The sequence below is a fragment of the Peromyscus maniculatus genome, chromosome X (assembly GCF_049852395.1).
Source record: "Peromyscus maniculatus bairdii isolate BWxNUB_F1_BW_parent chromosome X, HU_Pman_BW_mat_3.1, whole genome shotgun sequence".
Taxonomy (NCBI): domain Eukaryota; kingdom Metazoa; phylum Chordata; class Mammalia; order Rodentia; family Cricetidae; genus Peromyscus; species Peromyscus maniculatus.
The window spans coordinates 64,005,844-64,026,575 of NC_134875.1; the positions used below are offsets into that span (position 1 = coordinate 64,005,844).

At 33.8% G+C, this 20,732-nt stretch overlaps 1 pseudogene across 2 annotated transcripts; it reads right to left on the minus strand.

Annotated features, from left to right (window-relative positions):
• Nucleotides 1-846: 846 nt before the first annotated feature.
• Nucleotides 847-19,158, minus strand: LOC102904265 (vigilin pseudogene; annotated as a pseudogene). 2 transcript variants are annotated; one of them, XR_013047989.1, is made up of 3 exons: nt 19,103-19,158; nt 14,145-14,218; nt 847-3,010 (listed from the first exon to the last, which is right to left on the minus strand). The product of XR_013047989.1 is annotated as a vigilin pseudogene, transcript variant X2 (transcript). The 2 variants fall into 2 exon arrangements; XR_013047988.1 differs by having other exon boundaries at nt 19,062-19,158.
• Between the last annotated feature and the right edge of the window lie 1,574 nt (nt 19,159-20,732).

The following is a 20,732-nucleotide window of genomic DNA, read 5'->3' on the forward strand; positions in this document are numbered from 1 at the left end:
CAATGGAGGGGATCAGGGATGAGAACATAAGGGAACGGGATGGTCAAGATGGAACAGGGATGGAGTGGGAGAACAATGAAAGAGAATTCATGACAGAGGGTGACATCATGGGGATAGGTAGAAACCTGGTACTAGGAAGGTTCCAGGAATCCACAAGGAGAACCCTAGCTTAGACTACTAGCAATAGTAGAGAGAGTGCCTTAACTGACTTACCCCAGTAATCAGGTTGGTGAATATCCTAACTGTCATCATAGAGCCTTCATCCAGTAACTGATGGAAGCAGATACAGAGATCCACAGCCAAGCAACAGGCCAAGCTCCAGGAGTCCAGTCAAAGAGGGAAAAGAGGGATTATATGAGCAAGGGGCATCAAAATCATAATGGGGAAACCTGCAGAGCCAACCAAAGCAAGCTAGTGGGAACTCATGAACTTTAGTCCAATAGTTGTGGAGCCTCCATGGGACTGGACTAGACCCTCTGTATAAGCAAGACAATTGTGTAGCTTAATTTGCTTTAGAGGCCCCCTTGCAGTAGGATCAGGATCCATTCCTGGTGTAGTAGCTGGCTTTTTGGAGCCCTCTACCTATGGTGGGACACCCTTGCACAGCCTTGATGCAGGGGAGGGACTTGGACCTGCCTCAACTGACTCCCCATGGGAGGCCTTATCTTGTTGGAGAAGGAAATGTGGGTGGGTTGGGAGGTGAAGGCTGGGGGATGAGAGGAGGGAAGAGAGGGGGTCTGTGGTTGGTATGTAAAATGAATAAAACGTTTCTTAATCAAAAATGTGCCTTCAATACAATTGCTATGTTATTTAAGAAATAATTTTTTCATAATACTTTCAGATAAGTAGGTTGGAAAATTTCTTTTATTTCTTTTTTATCATTTTTTTGTTATGGTCTCCAAGGATGAGTCTTAGGAGGTGTTTGTTGTTTCAGTTTGGGGAATTCTTCAGAATCATCATTTGGGGAGTTTGGGGTGGCTTTTGCATTACGAGGAACATCTCTTTTCCCAAAACATTTAGATGATTCCATGGTTATTTTGTAAAGACAGGTGTTCTTAAAATTATCCAGCTGAGAGTCATACTTTATGACAGTTGAAAGGTAATACTTTTCAAGTTCGAGTATATGGTCAATTGCTTCCTGAACTTTGTCAGGGAGTCCAATCACAGTAATGTTGGGATTCCAGGATCCTTTTGGAGGTAATCGGATGTCTACTTGGAATTGCTCCATGATTTTTTGGATAGTTTTTCCAGTAAATCCAACAATACTGTCACGAACCTGGTGGTTTAGTGGGATTTCCTTAGAAACTGTTTTTTCTATCTTATACAGCATTCTCATTATTGCATCTTTAGCAGCTAAGGTGTTCTCTTTATAGCCTGTAATTACGATTTGGTCTTGTATCTCATGGTTTCCTTTCTTTGGAAACTGGATAGTGACATCATGCTCTGTGCAAATCTGAGCAATAAGCAAGCCCTTATGACCAGTGATCTTGCAGTAGTATTTTGGATCTAGAATAAATGATAGCTTAAAGTTTCTTCGTGCACGATCTTCTATTTGTGATTGTAAAGCATTAATTTGTTTTTCTAATTTAATCTTGGCTTGCTCCACCTTTGCAGCAAGGCCCATTATGGATATGATATTAGAATTGCCTCCAGGTTGTGATACCTGAGTATGAACGTCAAATTCACTCATTAGCTTCTTTATCCCACTTCCTTTGTGCCCAATTATGTAAGGATGTAGGTGTGAGGGCACGCGGACTTCAGCAGTGACAGGAATTAGATACTCAAGAGCTTCCATGGCTGCTTTGCAATTTTCCATTTGACCTGAGATAAATATGGTTTTACATCTCCTTTGGTTACTAAAAGGAAGTTCTTTAGTGTTCTTTCTCCCCTTGTCTTTCCCAATTTCCTGAGCCACTGGATGTATATGCATAGTTGGCTTTTCTTTGTCTGGGAATGAGAGTTGAACTTTATAATCCTTAGCAATTTGATGGACTTTGGAACTCATTGGTCCCATGAAAAAAGTATAGAATTTTTGAGGAATAACATACTGTTTTGTGACATGGGAACCCAAGGGCTCAAAAATCTGTTCAATGTGTTTCTTTGCTGCTTCAACGCAAGCTTTTTCTCCTTTCATTGTAACTCTGATGCTCTGTTTTCCTTCGTAAGTAAAGTCAATAATCATACCAGCATAAATTTCAGTCATTTCTCGTATAAGCTGGTCCCTTCGCATGACAAAATAATGGTGAAACTTACGATTTATCAGTATGCTATCCTCCACCACATATTCTAAGTCTTTCAACAAAAGCTCTAGTTCTTTTTGTACTTCTTTTACAGCTTCCTCTTTCCCCATGATTGTTACCAAATCCTGATTCTTATTTTTAGGGGTAGGGAAAATAGCACGTGCCCCATGTTTTACACAGATATTGGGAAGATTGCCACCATTTTTACTCTTGAGAAACTGGTGATATTTTGACTTGACAGGGACAGCTACAGAATAACTCTTGGCTTTCTCTTCTTCCAATAGTTGCAGAAACTTTTTATTCACCTTTTCAATATTTTCTTCAGGGCCTCTAATAATGACTTTTTGAAGGCCTGACTTATTTCTTGAAAAATAAATATTGAATCTTCCGCATTCTCTCATGATTGAATCAATCAAATGCTGTTTGGGACTGATAAGGGATTTATATAGATTAGAAGGAACAGAAAATTCCACTTCTGAAGTTTTGACTGCACCTTTCTGCATTGAAAGAAACCATTTTCGAGCTAATTCACAACTTTCTGGGTTCCTCATAATTATATCATTTTCCAAATTCCAATTTGATAAAAAATTTAATTTTGAATTTAAGGGCATAGCATGATGTTCCTTTTGCAAACTCCTGATCGGGTGCACAATGCAAGTTTTGTTTGATGTCATTGTTGAATTTCAAGTAATTATAATCCAGATATATTGCAGATAAATCATTAGTAGCCAATAGTGGAACCTTCTGTAGTTGACTTTTTGCATATTATTCTAAGGGAAAAACAAACACTTTAAATACATAAGTTGTTTCCAACATAATCTACAGACTTGAGATAATAAAATGACATTGTTATACTGTACCAATTTGGCAAAAAAAAAAGTTTTACCTACTGACCTCTTCTTAAGTGAGCAAAAGATGGTCTCAAATTGTGAGGACTGTGAAGAAATAGATAGCGTTTTGTCTAAAGGAAAATCACCTTTTAATTATTCTTTGACAGTCATAAAATAACATTTATTCTTCAAATCCCTGCATTTTCTTGTATTCTAGAGTGCCAACTGTTGATAGGAAATCACATCTATAAAACAGGTAATTTTCTATTCTCTTTCTAAGTGCAAAATAGAAGATGGACTGAGTCTATAGGATCAAACTACATTCGGAGGAGCTACTTTCCCTGAATAGATGTTGAGCTGCAGGAGTCAAAATGCAATAGTAATTACCATCAAGAAAAGGGTAATTTTAATAGTACTAAAAATGAGAAGGTTGCTTACCTTCTTCTAGGTAATTTCCAGTGCTAATTGGTTGGAAATCAATTTTACTAATTATATTAAGAAAGTATAATCCTTATCAATAAATTGATGCATATGAGAAAAGTCAGACTACATCTACAGAATGACTCCTGCTTCAAACCCCAAATGATGTTTTGACATGAAATGAAACAGAATGCTGTATTTACCAGGATCTGATTTTTTTAAGTAGTTCACTGGAAGAAAAACTTAGAAAATCACATATTTCATGTCTGCAATCCATAGATATTAGGAAATTGAAGATTCTGGACAAATAATACAACTCAATTTTACAGCATTTCCACCATCACATACACATGACCATCACTCAGAGGCAAACTTTATTTCTTCTGTTACAACTAGCCAACATAATTTTACTTGATAACATTCCACCTTCTATTTTCCACTTTAAAAGAGTCTAGAAAATTACATGTTTTTCAGATGTGATTTCCAATCAACATTTGGCACTGCAGAAATAAATACATGTGATAGAAATTTCATAAAAATAGTACCATATATTCTACAGTCTGTTGAATTTTAAATCATTACCTTCTCATCATTTTGAAGTTTATCCATGGTAAAGTATAAACATTTTGACTGTTATCTATACATTTGTAATTCTAGACTTTTTAGCACATGCTGTCCCTATACCTGAATATTTTCAAGGACTTCTTCAAGTTTCTTGGTATCATCATTCAGATATCAACTCAAATGTCTTCCCCAAAGAAGGCATCTCTGTCTGATTAGATTTCATAAATACTTTGTGCTTATTTCATTGATTTTTTACTTATCATTAATATTATTGTCTTTAAGGGACATGAAGTCTATATCTATTTACAACTTTCTCTCTCACCTCTGTATCAACAGTTGGCTTATTCATTATTGCCTACTAGCACTTGTGCTGTATTACAACTACTGATAAAATACCTAGGTAAATATTGGATAACATAAAAAGATAATTGAATCATGAAAAATTGCAAGATTATACATGGAATATAAAATTAATAAGACATATCACATTCAGAAAATAGGTGAGAAAATGTTACTGCCAATTAACGAAAAATAACTCAAACTCTCCAATATTTAGGAAAGTATAAGTGATTACCTATAATATTACATTCTCCATAACATGAGCAAATAGTAAAATGCTTAAATGTATCAAGTGCTGACTAGTGCAATTCTTACTCTTAATTACAGGACTTTGGTCATTGTTGATTTTGAAAATTTGGAGACTACACTGCACAGTAGTTCAACTCTTGAACAGGAATGGGCAGGTATGTATGGGACTGTAGTTTCGATAATGTAACTCTCAGCTGGAAGCATCACATTTTCCAGTAATTTATAATTATATAATTAATTATCTATACCCTTTCCCTTAGCATTATTTATTTCTTTTTCCTTTTACACTGGTAGCAATCGAGTACCAGACCTTGTGCATGCCACACAGGCATTCTATCCCTTGGCTATATCCCTAATAACTACTGTTAATTGTCTAGGAGAAACACATACCTACATGTATCAATAAACATTTAACACAATGCTCATACTAGAATTAATCATATTGACAAAAAACTTCAGAGTATCTATATGACTATTAGTAGAAACTTACATACTTCTGATATCTTTAGACTTCTACAACAGAATACTAAATGTTGGCAAAATATATTAATGTACTAGAATAAACAGATGTGAATAAATTATAAAATAAAATTTTTATAAGCTTATAACATTATGTCCTCTCTATACCTAAAACCACAATTAACAACTAACGGAGGTTATACATTGTTGATATTTGTTGGAGACTTTTGTACACATACATAGAAAAATCCTTCAGAATATATGCATAGAAGGCTACATTAAACAAATAGATTTAGGATAAGACCTGGAATTCAATGTCACTAAATTTTAAAGAATCAAACTGCACATTATTCACATGTGATAACTGATAAATATAATCATTTGGAATTTTAATCCTGAAACTTTAAAGACAGAACTGCAAGAAGAGGTCTGCTCAGCTCTCAACACAGACAGGTAAGGGACTTCAGGCCATCAACCTCAGACCCACATTCCCACACAACCAACAAATTCCAAGTTTGTAAATCTTAGTTAAAATCAGAAACAACAAGAAAATCCTAAACAATTATTCAGAGAACACCAGCAGGAATACTTTAGCCTGAAAAAAAAGGAGAAGCATATCTAAGAAGTCATAGGGTATAACCAATACTAGTACAGTTAACCAAGAGGTCTAAGAAAATACCACACAATTAACAAAATGACAGAAACGAACACATCTTTCAATAATAACTGAATATTAGCAGTGTCAGTTGTACAATAAAAATACAGCAATTAGGAGAACAGATTTAAAAACATTTTTCATCTTTTTCTGAACATACCTTACTATCAATGATAGATACAACCTTAGTGTAAAAGGGATGAAAAAGGGTATTCTAAGGTAATGGAACTAAGAGACAAGTAGGTATAATTCGTCTAACATATGATTAAAGTATACTCAAATGAAAAATAACCAGAAAAGAAAGGTCAAGTCCTTTCATATCCATAAAAGGAACACTTCACCAAGAAGGTATGACAATTCTAAACATGCACACACCAAACACAGGTACACTCAATTTCATAAAAAAGCACACTATTAAATGTAAAATCATAGACTAACTCCAATAGAGTGATAGTGTATGACATTATTAACCCCCTGACCAGTAGACCAATAATATGGATAAAAACTAAACAAACACACATGAAGTTAAATGGCACCATAAACCAAATGGGTGTAACAGTTATCTAAGAACAATTCCACCAAACATAAAACAATACATATCAATCATTGGAATTTCCTCTAAATAAATTATGTAATAGAACAAAAAGAAAGTTTCAAAAACATAGAAAAATTGGAATAACATCCTCCTTCCTATCTGATCACTGGGGAATAAAACTGGATATCAAGAGCAATATAAACTACAGAAAGCATATAAATTCATGGAGATGAAATGACAAACTACTGAGTCATAATTTGCTTTGGAAAGAAATAAATAATGAAATTAAAAATTCCTTTACTTGAATAAAAATTAAAAACAGCATAAAAATATGTATAAAATACAGTGAAGGCAGTCCTAAGAGGAAATCTGAAGAACATTTGAGACATCTAAAATTAATATCTGAATAATACACTCAAAAGTCTTGGAAAACCAGGAACAAATCATAGTCAAAATGCAGTAGATGAGAAGATATTATCAAAATCAGGTCTGAAATTAATAAAATAGACAAATATAAAACTACAAAGAATCAATAAAAGTAGTTGATTTTTTGAAAAAAAAAAACACAACAAAACAAAACAAAAACAAACCCAAGATGGATGTCCAAGTAAATTTTCTATTGTGATAAAACACCATGAGGGAATGAAACTTGGAGAGGAAAGGCTTTGTTTTATCAATGATTACCTCACAGTCATCACTGAATGAAGCCAATGCAGGAAGTCAAGTCTGGAACCATTCGTCTCAGGAATTGATAAGCCAAGAACACTAATTACTGGCTTGCTACTCATGGCTTCTGTGCTTTTCTTACAAGACTCAGGACAACTTGAACAATAGCTTCCTACAGTGAGCTTGGGCCCCCCTATATCCATCATTAACTAAGAAAATGACCTACAAGCCTTCAGGCCAATCTTATGGGAACAAATTTTTTTCTATGTTTTTATTAACTCTTCTCTTCCCATTTATATCTAGGTTTGTGAGAAGTTGACAAAGCTTAACAGGCACAGATGACCCCTTGTAGACTTGATGCATAAACATCATATGATATGATATGATATGATATGATATGATATGATATGATATGATATGATATGATATGATATGATATGATATGATATGGTATGGTATGGTACTGGCATCTCACAAATGGTTGAGTCTCCACTGCAACTGAATTGAACCTTCAACATCAACCTCACATGATCTCTGCACAGAAACACTACCCATGCTACTTATGCCAAGCCTCAGCTTTTCTCCATGACCACTTAAATCATTTGGCCTCTAACGCAACAAAGTCTGCACCTTCACCAATGGCATCTCTTGGTTCCACATGTTGCTAAGCCTCACCTGCTCTTGACAACCCCTTCACCCCTGCTTCCTTGGAGACTCTTGTACTTTACCTAGTTTGGATCCCAGGCAATGTAGACCTTTAGCTCCCTCAGCACTGTAGGTTCTCTGCAGTGATAATAATGAAACACTTCCCAGACCACTTGACTTCAATGATGCTGGTCTCTTCTTATGCATGGCATATTCTTTAGAAACCTAAGACCAGTAGCAATTGTCCAAGCAAAACAAAGGTTTTACTTTAGTGGTTCTAGTTTCTTGATAACCACAGTCAGTTCTCCAGGCACAGTTGACAAGAACCACAGATTCTTAATTCAAAATATCAGATGGCTCCAATAGAGTCTTCAAGGGACTCTCAAACTTCCCTCTGAATCTTCACAGACCAGGACTCCATCATTCTCATTGCTCCAGCATTGTTGCCTAAGTTCTACAAAAAGCTCTGTAAGCCTTGAGCCCTCAATGTCACCCACATCATTCATTAATCAAGAAAATGATGCAAACATTTATCTTTTATCAATCTTACAGGGGCATTTTCTCCATTTTGTATTAATTTTTCTCTTTCCATATATGTGTAGGTTTGTGTCAAATTAAAAAATCCAACAAGCACAATTGCCCTATCGTCTACTTGACATAAAAATACATCAATATGAAAGTATAATTTCCCTCTCCTGTTTACCTCCAAGATCTCATATCTATATCAATACAAGACTATAAAACACACAGTCCTTTCTTTCTTTCTTTCTTTCTTTCTTTCTTTCTTTCTTTCTTTCTTTCTCTCTCTCTCTCTCTCTCTCTCTCTCTCTCTCTCTCTCTCTCTCTCTCTCTCTCTCTCTCTCTTTCTTTCTTTCTTTTTTTTTTCGAGACAGGGTTTCCCTGTGTAGTTTTAGTGCCTGTCCTGGATCTCGCTCTGTAGACCAGGCTGGCCTCGAACTCACAGAGATCTGCCTGCCTCTGCCCCCAAGTGCTGATAGAAAAGACGTGCACCACTGCCACCCAGCTAAGTCACACGGTCTTTAAAATTTTTAAGAAAGCTTGAAAAGTTCAGCCTTTTTAAAACATCACAAATGCCTTTAAACCCCACAAATGTCTTTAAAACTCCAAAGTGTGTCAACTTTGAGCTCCTGAGAAATAAAAATGCAAGTTAAATATTTCCGTACTCCAACAGGGAAGAATCAAGACACAATGACAGTCAAATCAAACATAACCAGCGTCAAACGGTGTTTAAAGCTAGGAATTGTACATGTGGTATTCCTTCATGATCTTCTGGTCTCCAGAGGACTTGTGAATCTCCACTTCTCTGGTTCTGCCATCCACAACACACAGAGCTTGTCTCTTAGGGTCAGGCTGACTCCACTCCCACATTTGCTGCCACCCTTGGTGGGTATCCCATTGTACTGGCATCTCCAAAATGCTCCACTGTATCTATACAGGACTCTCAAGATTAACCTATCCTGGGCTCTCCATTAGCACACTACCACTGCCAAGGGCTGCTAATCCTCAACTTCCTCTCAGGACCATTTCAGTCCTAGAGCTTCTGCTGTAACTGAAGCTTCCACCTTCATGCAACTCAGAATCACCTGCACAGAGTTGGCACTATCCATGCTGACCTGAATTCCCCCATCATTCATTAACCAAGACTGAGCCTCGACAGTCCTTCCCACAGATCAATCCTATGGAAGCATTTTCTCAGTTAAAGAGTCCCTTTTCCCAAATATTTAAGTTTGTACAAATTTGATTTTAAAAACCATAACTGATAAAGCTTTAGTCAAATTAACCCAAAGATAGAATACCCAAATTAATGAACTTAGAAACAAAAAGTGAGACATTATAACACAAACAAATGTAATTCTACAACTCTGTCATAATTTAAAAAGCTACAATACATGAAATTGGGAAATCTGAAAGATATAGATAAAATTTTAGATGCATAAACATAACAAACTTAAATCAAGATAAAATGAAAAAAAGATGCTCCATAACCAGCAATGTGATTGAAGTGGTAATATAGCCTCTCAACTTTAAAGAACCCAGAATCAGATGGATATACTGCAAAATTCTACCAAAAATTAGATGAAGAATTAACATCTAACTACTCAAATTATTCTAACAAATAACAATAGAAACAAGGCTTTTAATAATCTTTTAGTGAAGGCAGCACAACCCTGATTCAGCACAACCCTGATTCTAAAACCAGACAGTCATAAAACGGATAAAGAAAATAACAGACTAATACCCCCGATAAACATTCTCTAAAACACTAACAAATTAAATTGAAGTTCATATCAAAAAGATAATTCATCACAAAAAAATTTGTTTGATTTCTGAGAAAAAGAAATCATTCAATATACACAAATCAATAAATTTTGTGCATCACATGAATAGTATGAAATGCATAAGTGAAATGATCATTTCTTTCAATAGAGAAAATGCCTTTGAAAAAGATATTTCATGATAAAAGTAACAGAGAGCTGAGAGGTGGAGGGGTCATACCTCAATATAATAAAGAGTACCTACTACACAATTACTAACTGGAAGAAAACTGAAGGAGTTTCTGTTAAGATCAGGAACAAAGAAGGTACATCTACTCTCTTTATTCCTATTCAATATATTGCTTTAAGTTATATAGAGAGCAATAAGACACAAACAGCAAATAAATAAAAGGCCTATAAATATATAAGTAGGAAGATAAGAAGTCAAGGTGCCTCTACTTGCAAATGATTTTGTTATTTATATTAAAGCCTCTACCAGAAAACTGTATCTATTAGAGACATTCAAATAAGATAAAATACTAACATAAAATTCAGTAGCTTTTCTATATGCCAATAAGAAAGAGATTGAAAAAGAAATCAGGGAATTAATCCCATTTACAATAACCACAGAGAAAAATACCTGGTAATAAAACTAACTACAGAAACAAAAGATCTCTACAATGAAAAATTTAAGACCCTGTAGAAAAAAATGAGACAGACACCATTAGATGGAAAGAAATTGAATGTTCTTTGATTAGAAGAATTAATAATGTGAAAACAACCATTTTAACAAAAACTACCCACAGCTTCATGCAACGCCAATAAAATCTCAATGTTATTCTTCACAGACTTAGAAAAAATACAAATATTTATATGGAAGCAGAGAAGATCATGATTTGCTAAAGCAATCTTGCACAAAATGAATACTTTGGGAAAAGAATCATTATACCTGATTTCAGGTTACACTATGGAACCACAGGAATAAAACAACTTAGTACTGTAATAAAGACAGACATCTAGATTGATGGAAGAGAATAGAGGACCCAGATAATAATCCATGCAACTACAATACCTACAATTATTATGCCAAAAATATTAACTGAATAAACAACAGCTTCTTCAAAAAACGATGTTGTAAAAATTAAATTTCAGCCGGGCGGTGGTGGCACATGCCTTTAATCCCAGCACTCAGGAGGCAGAGCCAGGCAGATCTCTGTGAGTTTGAGGCCAGCCTGGGCTACCAAGTGAGTTCCAGGAAAGGCGCAAAGCTACACAGAGAAACCCTGTCTCGAAAAACCAAAAAAAAAAAAAATTAAATTTCAATATATGAAAACTGAAATTAATTTCTCATCTCTCACCATGTGCAAAATGCACCCCAAATAGATCAAGGAATTCAACATAAACCTAATCCTTTGACAGTGGTAGTTGAAAAAAACTGAGAATTTCCAATTTGTAGGCACAGGTAAGGACTTTGATTCCATTTGCACAGAAAATAAACGGCGAAGAAATTGTACTTCATATGCCTAATAACCTACTACGGGGATACATTCATGTTAAATGTTGCTTTATTCATAGTAGCTAGGAAATGGAATCAACCTAGATGTCCACTGATAGATAAATGGCTAAGAAAATTGCGGCACTTACATACAATGGAAAATTACTAATCTATAAAGAAAAATTAAATCATGAAAACTGCAGGTAAATAGATGGAATTAGAAAAAAAAACTATGCTGAGTGAGATAACTCAGGTCTAGAAAGACAAATGCCTAGTATCTCTCTCATATGTGAATGTTAGCTTCAAATCTTTGTGTATTTCACTTGCAGCAGATGTGGAATCCAAAAGATTAGAATAGGGCTTTCTGGGGAGGAGACAGGTTAAGAGAAGTGCAATAGTAGATTATAAGGAAAATGAAAGTAGTGAAGTGGAACACTGGGAGTGGAAAGGCTAAAGCAAGGACAAGTGTAGGTATATGGGTGAAATCACAGTGTGAAGAGGGTAGGAAAAGCCATGTCAAAGCCTAATATCTCACAACTTAACCTAAAAAAAATTTGGTGGAAGAATAGCAGAATATATCTAAAAGAAAAGGAGAGGAGTGATACCAAGTGATAAAGGATTAATAAAGTTTGGGAGTAGCTCAGGTGTGGTGTTTTGAAAGAAAATGACCCCCATAGGCCGGTAGGGAATGGCACTATTAAGAGGTATGTTTTTGTTGGAGTAGGTGTGGCTTTGTTGGAGGAGGTGGATCACTACAAGGTGGGCTTTGAGGTCTCAGAGGCTCAAACCAGTTCACTTCCTGTTGCCTGCTAGATACAGATGTAGAACTCTCAGCTCCTTCTACAGCATCATGTCTGCCTGAATGCCACCATGTTGATAATGGACTAAACTTCTGAAACTATAAACTAGCCCCAATGAAATGTTTTCCTTTATAAGAGTTCCCATGGTCATAATGCCTCTTCACAGTAATAGAAACCCTAACTAATACACCAGGTCTATAGGCAAAAACACAATACTTAGAAAACAACTTGACAAAACCTTTGGCAAAGTAACAATAGAAAGTTCCAATATTAGGGCCTATGTTCTCCAAAACCATGTCCTTTTGATCAGCACTACAGTACCGGTCATGGAATTCTCTCCTGTGGAGCAAGCCTCAGATTTAATCAGAAGAATAACTAGGTGACCAAGGTCAGCACTGAATTACTAATAGCCTATATTGTTTTGAGGAGCAATGGGGTCTTCAGTGGATGTGATTCAAACAGCCCACTAATGAGTATCCCTCCCTTGTAGTCCCTCCATTCTCACAAGGTCTTTTCTCACTTTTCTTTAGTAAATCTACATTATCTCTCAAGGAAAATATCAATTACTTAGAGATATTGGCACTTGACAAGGGAGCAAACAGATTTGGTGTTGAGTCCACACTGAGCAGGGTAGAGATGAAATGGAGTTTTCATATGGAAATTTCTGCTCATAACATAGCAGAGGGGGTCATGAGGATAAAACTGATACAAAGCTGTATACAAAAAAACAGCACCATACATCATTTTTCAAGAGCAGGTAATACATTTACCACATTATTCATGATATATGTCACAAATACCTCTCCATGAATTTAGAAAGGTAGGTGTTCTCTGTTCAGAGTGAAATTAAATACATCAAAAGTAAGATAATCAGGAAAATAAATACTATGATGCTGGGTAATCTGATTTGAAATAAATACTGAGTACAATATGTAAATAAGAAATAAAAATCTATAGAATTGGATGAAGTTACAAAATAGTAAAATTGACAGTATATAAAGAAAGGATTAAAGGAAGTTTAAAATTATCTAAACCCTCTCTTTGTGAAAGTTTAAAAAATTCTAATCAGAGAAAACAGGAAATAAAAAAATAATAAATCCTTAAAAATTGAAACATTCATATAAGTCTAAAATTCTAGCCAAATTTATAAAAGGAAAAAATTCACCAAGAGCAACCCACAACAGAAGGATGATTTCAAAAAAGGTCAATAAGCTAAAAAGGTAAGCAAGGGATATTATAAAATTAAATTTTAAGACAATATGATTGTCAGTAAGACTACCTCTACAAGATGCTCTTCATTATACCAGGAAATATAATCAATGCTGCACAAAATTAGAAAAACAAAGTAAACAAAATCAACAAATTCGTTTTGCAGGTCATTTTGAAATGTCCAAGAAGGATAAATATTGAATATCATCTCCTTTATTTACTAGACATCAAAACATGTACTTAGCTAAGTGTAGCTCAGTATTAGAGTATCCGTATAACAGGAATGATTTCCTAATAGACATAATAGGTCTGATCCATTTATATATATATAAATCATACCCTCAAGAATAATTTGTCTATGAAAAATATTTGAGGAACAACTCTTGACTATGTACTATTCATATAAGTAATATATGTAAAAAGGATGGGGAAAGTGCTTTACTGTTCCTAGCAAGACATCCTATCTCAGAGAGTGAATACTGCACAATTATGAAAATGGTTGAATATATTATGGCTATATAAAGGGCTATCCACTGCAGACATACAGTTATATTTTAATTTTTTAAAACATTACCATATTTGAACCACTCAACCAAAAATTATCAGTTTTTTCCCAATATTTCTTCATGTAGAAATGTTTTTAGCATTACAATACCAAAAATGTATTTTAAATGGTGTTTGATGTCTCTCTTTACCTTACATTTACTCTAGTCCAGTTTGCAATGTATCTTTGTTGGTACATTTACGAAAGCACCACCTTACCTTTCAAACTTCCAAAACAATTGGAGAAGGCAGCTTCATGGAATTGCTGATTTGTCTCAATATGAAGTAAAAAGCTGAAAAAAAAAGGTAATTTTCCATTACCTGAAACTTAGGATGTTATGATAGTTATGTATTAAAATGTCATTAAACATCAAACAAATACCATTAACATATGTATGTGTGTGTATATATATATATGTATATATATATATATATATATATATATATATATATGATGTTTATGGACATACATATATAACAAGACTTGGGGGTAGAAAAAGTCCTCTATCCCAAGTAAAGTTAAAAATGCATATCAAATTTAGATACAAAACTGTCTTCACACAATCCTATTACCATAAAGATATAAAAAGATTGCCTTTGATTTTAGTATCCTCAAAATAAACGAGTCACATGTGACATACAAGATTTCCAAATACACTCAAAAAGTAAAATGTTATAGTATGCTCTAAAATAGAAACTAATGTGCACTTCTTTCTAGGTATAACCTACATACGCCATTCAATTAATGGTTTATTTATTTTCTAATTTATCACCATTTTCAAAAACTCATTTGGCTTTAATCTGTATAACTGAATCTTTTTTTTTTAATAATTCCCTCTGGCACTAAGAATCAAGTATTGGTACATACAAATTTAGTACAGTTATTGGCAGATATTTCAAAACCCTACAATATAACAAACAAAAAAGGCCTATATTAAAAAGTTAAATATCTTTCGGGAGTTTTTAGTACTGACTTAACATAAATGTTGTTACATCCAAAGAAATATGGCCCATCAAATAAATTTGAAATTTCACAACAAATGTTATTTATAAATGCAAAAACACCACTGTGGGAGAGTGTGTGTGTGTGTGTGCATGATGGGTATGTGAATCTTTCCACATAAATGATTAATTGAAGTATCAGGTAGGTTCAGGCCTTTTCTTTTTTCCTTTGGTTTTTCAAGACAGAGTTTCTCCCTATAGCCTTGGAGCCTGTCCTGGAACTCGCTCTGTAGTCTAGGCTGGCCTCAAATTCACAGAGATCTGCCTGCCTCTGCCTCCCAAGGGCTGGGATTAAAGGTATGTGTCACCACTGCCTGGCTCGGTTCAGGCCTTTTCTAAAGCACTTCCATAATTCTTACACTGTAGTCTTCATATATAAACATTAAACATTTACTTGACTATAACTTTAGGTTTGTTTTTATATATTAAATGATGTAATCTACTTTCGAGCATTTTTTCTAGCTATCTGCCTGGCTCTAATCTATCACCAATATTTTATAAATCATTTCTAAATTTTTGGCTTTGAATTTTTATTTATTATTTAAGTGGAACAAATGTCTAATATTTTAATATTAATTGGTTGGATTTTATATTTTCTGAAACTTAGGTGCTCAAATTTTCCTCTAATCTATCACCAATATTTTATAAATCATTTCTAAATTTTTGGCTTTGAATTTTTATTTATTATTTAAGTGGAACAAATGTCTAATATTTTAATATTAATTGGTTGGATTTTATATTTTCTGAAATTTAGGTGCTCAAATTTTCAAAAAATAGCTCTAGTCACAATCACATATAGGTTGCCAAGAAAATTCACATTGAATTTCAATGAGCTTTGTGATATTATATGAAAATGTTGAATATTCTCATATAAATGCTAGTTCATGCTAGATATTAAAGTATAACCTATTCCAAATATATATGGAAAATGAGTAACTGTATATAAATATGAATGCTTAAAGTACTTACATATAGAAAAATATAAATGATAATTTAAAATACATACTATTATATTAAAAATAATAGTGATAATGATATTAATATTATCATGACTAGTAATTAGGATAGAGGTTAAAATGTAAATAATGATCAAGGACACATTAAAATTACCAGAACAAAAAATATCAGAATATGAATAGTATGTAGATTCATCTGTAACATGTATAAATATTAAGAATGAATACAGGCCAGGCGGTGGTGGCGCACGCCTTTAATACTAGCACTTGGGAGGCAGAGGCAGGCGGATCTCTGTGATTTCGAGGCCAGCCTGGGCTACCAAGTGAGTTCCAGAAAAGGTGCAAAGCTACACAGAGAAACCCTGTCTCGAAAAACCAAAAAAAGAAAAAAAAAAGAATGAATACAGAAATATACTGTTATCATAACAATTTTGAATTTTGAGGAACTAAGTTTTCATCTCATAAAAAAACTAACTAAAATAGACAAGTGTTCTGCATATTTGTATAGTACTAAACATATAAATATATAAATGTTATATACCAACTCATAGATTTAAAAAATACAAAGAAAAAGAAGTACAAACATGTTATAGGATAAAATAAATATAGAATAAAATGATAAAAATATTTAAAACATCTTAATAGAAGTTAAAGCATGAATAGCAATACATCATTGAAATTAGACTGTTCAAACAATCCAAAAGGCAGACCAACAAGTAAGAGAAATTCCACAACTGATGATGTAAATGAAGCAACATATGTAATACACCAGAATAATGAAAAATGAACAAACCATGTCATATACTCTACTAGGGCAGTAAAAGTTTGTCTTTGGCTCTTGGAGGGGGCTTCATCGTCCCAGATGAGAAAGGGTCAGTAAAACTATATATATCTATCTTTATAAACAGAGTTATGTAAAAGTTTTTAATAGTTAATACTATGCTTCCCTGTGGCTTTTTCATGTGTACTTGTTGCTATTTTACCTATCTCCTTTTTCTCAATTTATCTCACTCCACATTCCCTAAAGAGCCTCCCCTTTTCCCATTTCACCTAATAAAATCCCCAATGCCAGATATGAGAATCCCTCTTTTGCGTTGTTTACCAGTAGTGTTCAAGAAACTCCTAAACACGCAATTTATTCATGTTTCCCTTGGTTACCCCACAGAGGAATAAGATTAAGTCTCTATTGCTGAAGAAATCATGCACTTCAGTGACAAGGTTCAGAGGTCCCTAAGCTAAAACTGACCTGAAAGCTCCCTCCTTGGGGACAAGCTTTCATGGTACCAGAAAGCACAGTATAAGATTCCAAAAGAGAGAGGCAACTAATAGTCATACCCTGATAAGCTCCCTATGAACCCCATCAACTAACAGCACAGGACAATAACCTTAAGGGTACTATAGTGGCACATATACCTTGGCAGTAACCAACAGCTCCCTAATTGGACTTAAGACTCATTTCACAACAGGGTGACCATTCCTGATAATGGAAACCTAGCTAACTTCTCAGTGCTAATGAAGTCATGGTTATTAGAAGAGAATCAAAATCTTCTTGTTTACTAAACCAACATAATTCCTCATAACAATTTATAAACATTTGTCCTTATACCATCAGATAAGTATAGTCTTCACCACTCATCAAGGAAACTTCTCTTTGTAACAGAGAACATTAGAGAAAATCACAACTCATCAAAGTGCAGTGTTATGGAGCCCAGTCCCAATAGGTCTATATACAAAACACTCCTTAACCTAAGGCTCAGAGATCATTGCTGAAGAGCAAACAGAAAGATTTTGAGAGCCAGAAGGTCAGGGAGTTTTCAGTGAGAATAAGTCTACTCCTAATATCAGCAGCTACACTCATAAAATGTCTTCAGCATGACTACCCAATAGTGAGCCAAACAAGGACTGCACCAATGGACATGCCAAAGTGGATGGAGGAAATTCCACAAGCTCAACTCTACAGAAAAAAAAACCTATAGGCAACTGAGAAAGGCTGGGAATAGGAGAAGTAGCCATCCCCAGGTAAGGGGATATCATTTGGTTGTCCAGTACCAAAGGGTCATTCAGAAAACATATATATATATATGTAATGTTATACAGAGTAATAGATTATATTTAGGAATATATGTATATACATATATGAATGTAACAGCTATTAGTGGAAAAAAAAGAGGTCCTGAATTTGAAGGAGAGTAGGGAGGAGTATAAGAAAGGGTAGAAGGGAGAAAAGGGAAGGGAGAAATGTAATTAAAATATAACCTCAAAAAACAAATAGTCAAAGTTCAAGGGAAACTAAGAAATACAAAAAAAAATCTAGAAAATGCAAATTTTATTACCTGTTAAACAATGAAACATCTGCCTAACCTGAAATGTTACGTATATGAATGCTGACAGGAAAATCCAGAATCATGAGGAATCTATTTTTATAGTCTAAAACCTAAAAAATATTAAGTATACAAGTTTGTCTTCTTTTAAAATTGAAGGTATACCCAGCTTATAAATATAAAATTGTGAACAAAAGAACAGGAACGGTATGATATTAAATACAGGATGTTACAAAATAAAAACTAATAATTTCAATGCTGTGAAAATAAAATTAGTAGGTACACATGGACTTTATTTAAAAATAGATCATTAAAAACTCAATCAAATACAATATTTTCCATAACTGAAAATATGTGACATATAAAATATGAGTATAAGCAAATCAATACATAAACATAATCTGATAATTTTTTAGACCAAAGAAAAAGTCACTCTCTTAAAGTTTAAAAGTAAATGAAAATTTAAGTAAAATTGAAGTTTCACATGACTTTTAGATGGCACTAAAGATCTGATCATAAGAAAGTATCCAGTAAAAATTAAAATTGAGAGATTCTGACTTATAATACAGAAGAAAAACAAGATGGACTTAGTTCACAATGCCAGTATGTGTGTTGAGAAGACTATAGGCCTTAACATGAACAGAAAAAAAAACACATTCTCAAGACTAGTTATGAAATATATTATTGTGAAGTGGTAAGGAAAAATAATTTAGAAAAAACAAGGCTACATGTATTGACAAGTAGACCTGAAAGATTAGGCAAAAAAATAAGGAAGTAAAGAAAGTCAGAAGACATGAACTAAACCATTGCCACACACACACAATCTACTAGAATTTTTTAAGTGAAGGAAAAGTTACCTTTCATTAAAATATCTAGTGAAAGTTATCAAACATGTTACCTGGAAAGGGTGATCAACCAGACTGGACTAACTTTGACTTTACTGAGAATATAGGAAGGTTTCCATGACAACAGAATTGTGAGGAAAGCTTTCCTCATAATGAATAAGCCAGCTAAAAGGGCCACAGGCTTTTCCTGCCAGAATGGGCCTAGTCAAGGTTATCAAGATTTAAATGAGCAGCTGTAAAATATTAAAGAAAAAATATACAAGGGAATTCTGGTATCAGCACACAAAGCATCTTAAGGAATAATATTCCAAATAAATAATTTTAATGGGGTAAAGAAGCAGTGCCTACTGAGTGTGACAGACAGGTAACACCAACAACCAACAACAAAAACATTATAATTAAACTCAAAAGTACAATGAAAATCTTTTGGAAATAATGAATCCTTAGAAAATTGCAACATTGCATGTTGGAATATCAATAAAGAAAAGATGAGAGTGTATAGGTATTGTCTAATGGAAACTCTAAAAGTCATAGGTGAAGCTAAAATCTCATAAAATTCATAAAAGTGGTAGAAATGGTCTAATCCAACTCTAAAACATTGTAGATTTTCATATAGTAAGGAACAAATTATATTGCTGCTAAAGTCATAACACAAATAGTTTAGACAGTAAAACAAAAGCTAACTAGAACACATTTAAGTCTGTTAGAAAGAAGGACTATTGAATTTATACCGAAAAAAAAATCTGAAGATGCCAATTAAAGTACAACATTATCTGAGAATGATTTAAATTCATTTAGAAATGAGGGGAAATATCTTGTTATCAGAGGAAAATAATTGAAATTTGAAGTATAATGTAGATTAGATATATTTGGGACACTACTTCAAAGTACATTAGTCCATTTATTTTCAATTGAAAAAAGTAAATAAAAGGAGAAATGAAGCAGTCCTGAAAATGAAAATCTATATAAGTATGTATAATTACATTATCTTTCCACACTGTACACATACAGGTACTAGAATAGCCTGAAAATCTCAGGACATTTCTATCATTAACATGAGGAAATAAAATAAGTGAAACCTTAGAACCCAAGGATCTGGATAGGCATAGTTAACTAGAAATGGATATTAGCAGCTTATATTGGAATGGGGAATGTAAGTCAATGGCAAAATTGTTGACTCTTATGGTGAAGAACCTGTTTAAAAAAATTGTGAAAACTAACCTTGTATAGAAATAGATAAAATGTGTATAAAAATACTATGGCAAATGTAAAATATTTTCATACATGAACAGAAAGGAATAAGTAAAAGAAAATACCCATTCACTCTTCATGGGATTGCAAATTGCTGCAGTCCCTATGGAAATCAGGATGGAAAATTCTCAAAAACCTAGAAATAAATTTACCATATGAAAATCTCTTTGACATATACCTAAAGAACTCAATATCATACTCCAGGGATGCTTGCTCAGCCACGTTCATTGCTGCTCTAGTAACAATAGTTAAGAAATAAAAAAACAAATTGAGTGTCCTTCCCCTTAAAAATAGATAATGAAAATGTGGTACATGTACACAATGGAATACTATTTGGCCGTAAAGAAAAATAAAATCATGAAACTTGCAGTAAATGGGTCAGGAGTTCCCTAAATCCACATACATATAAACTCTCCTTAATTCCCAGACCTA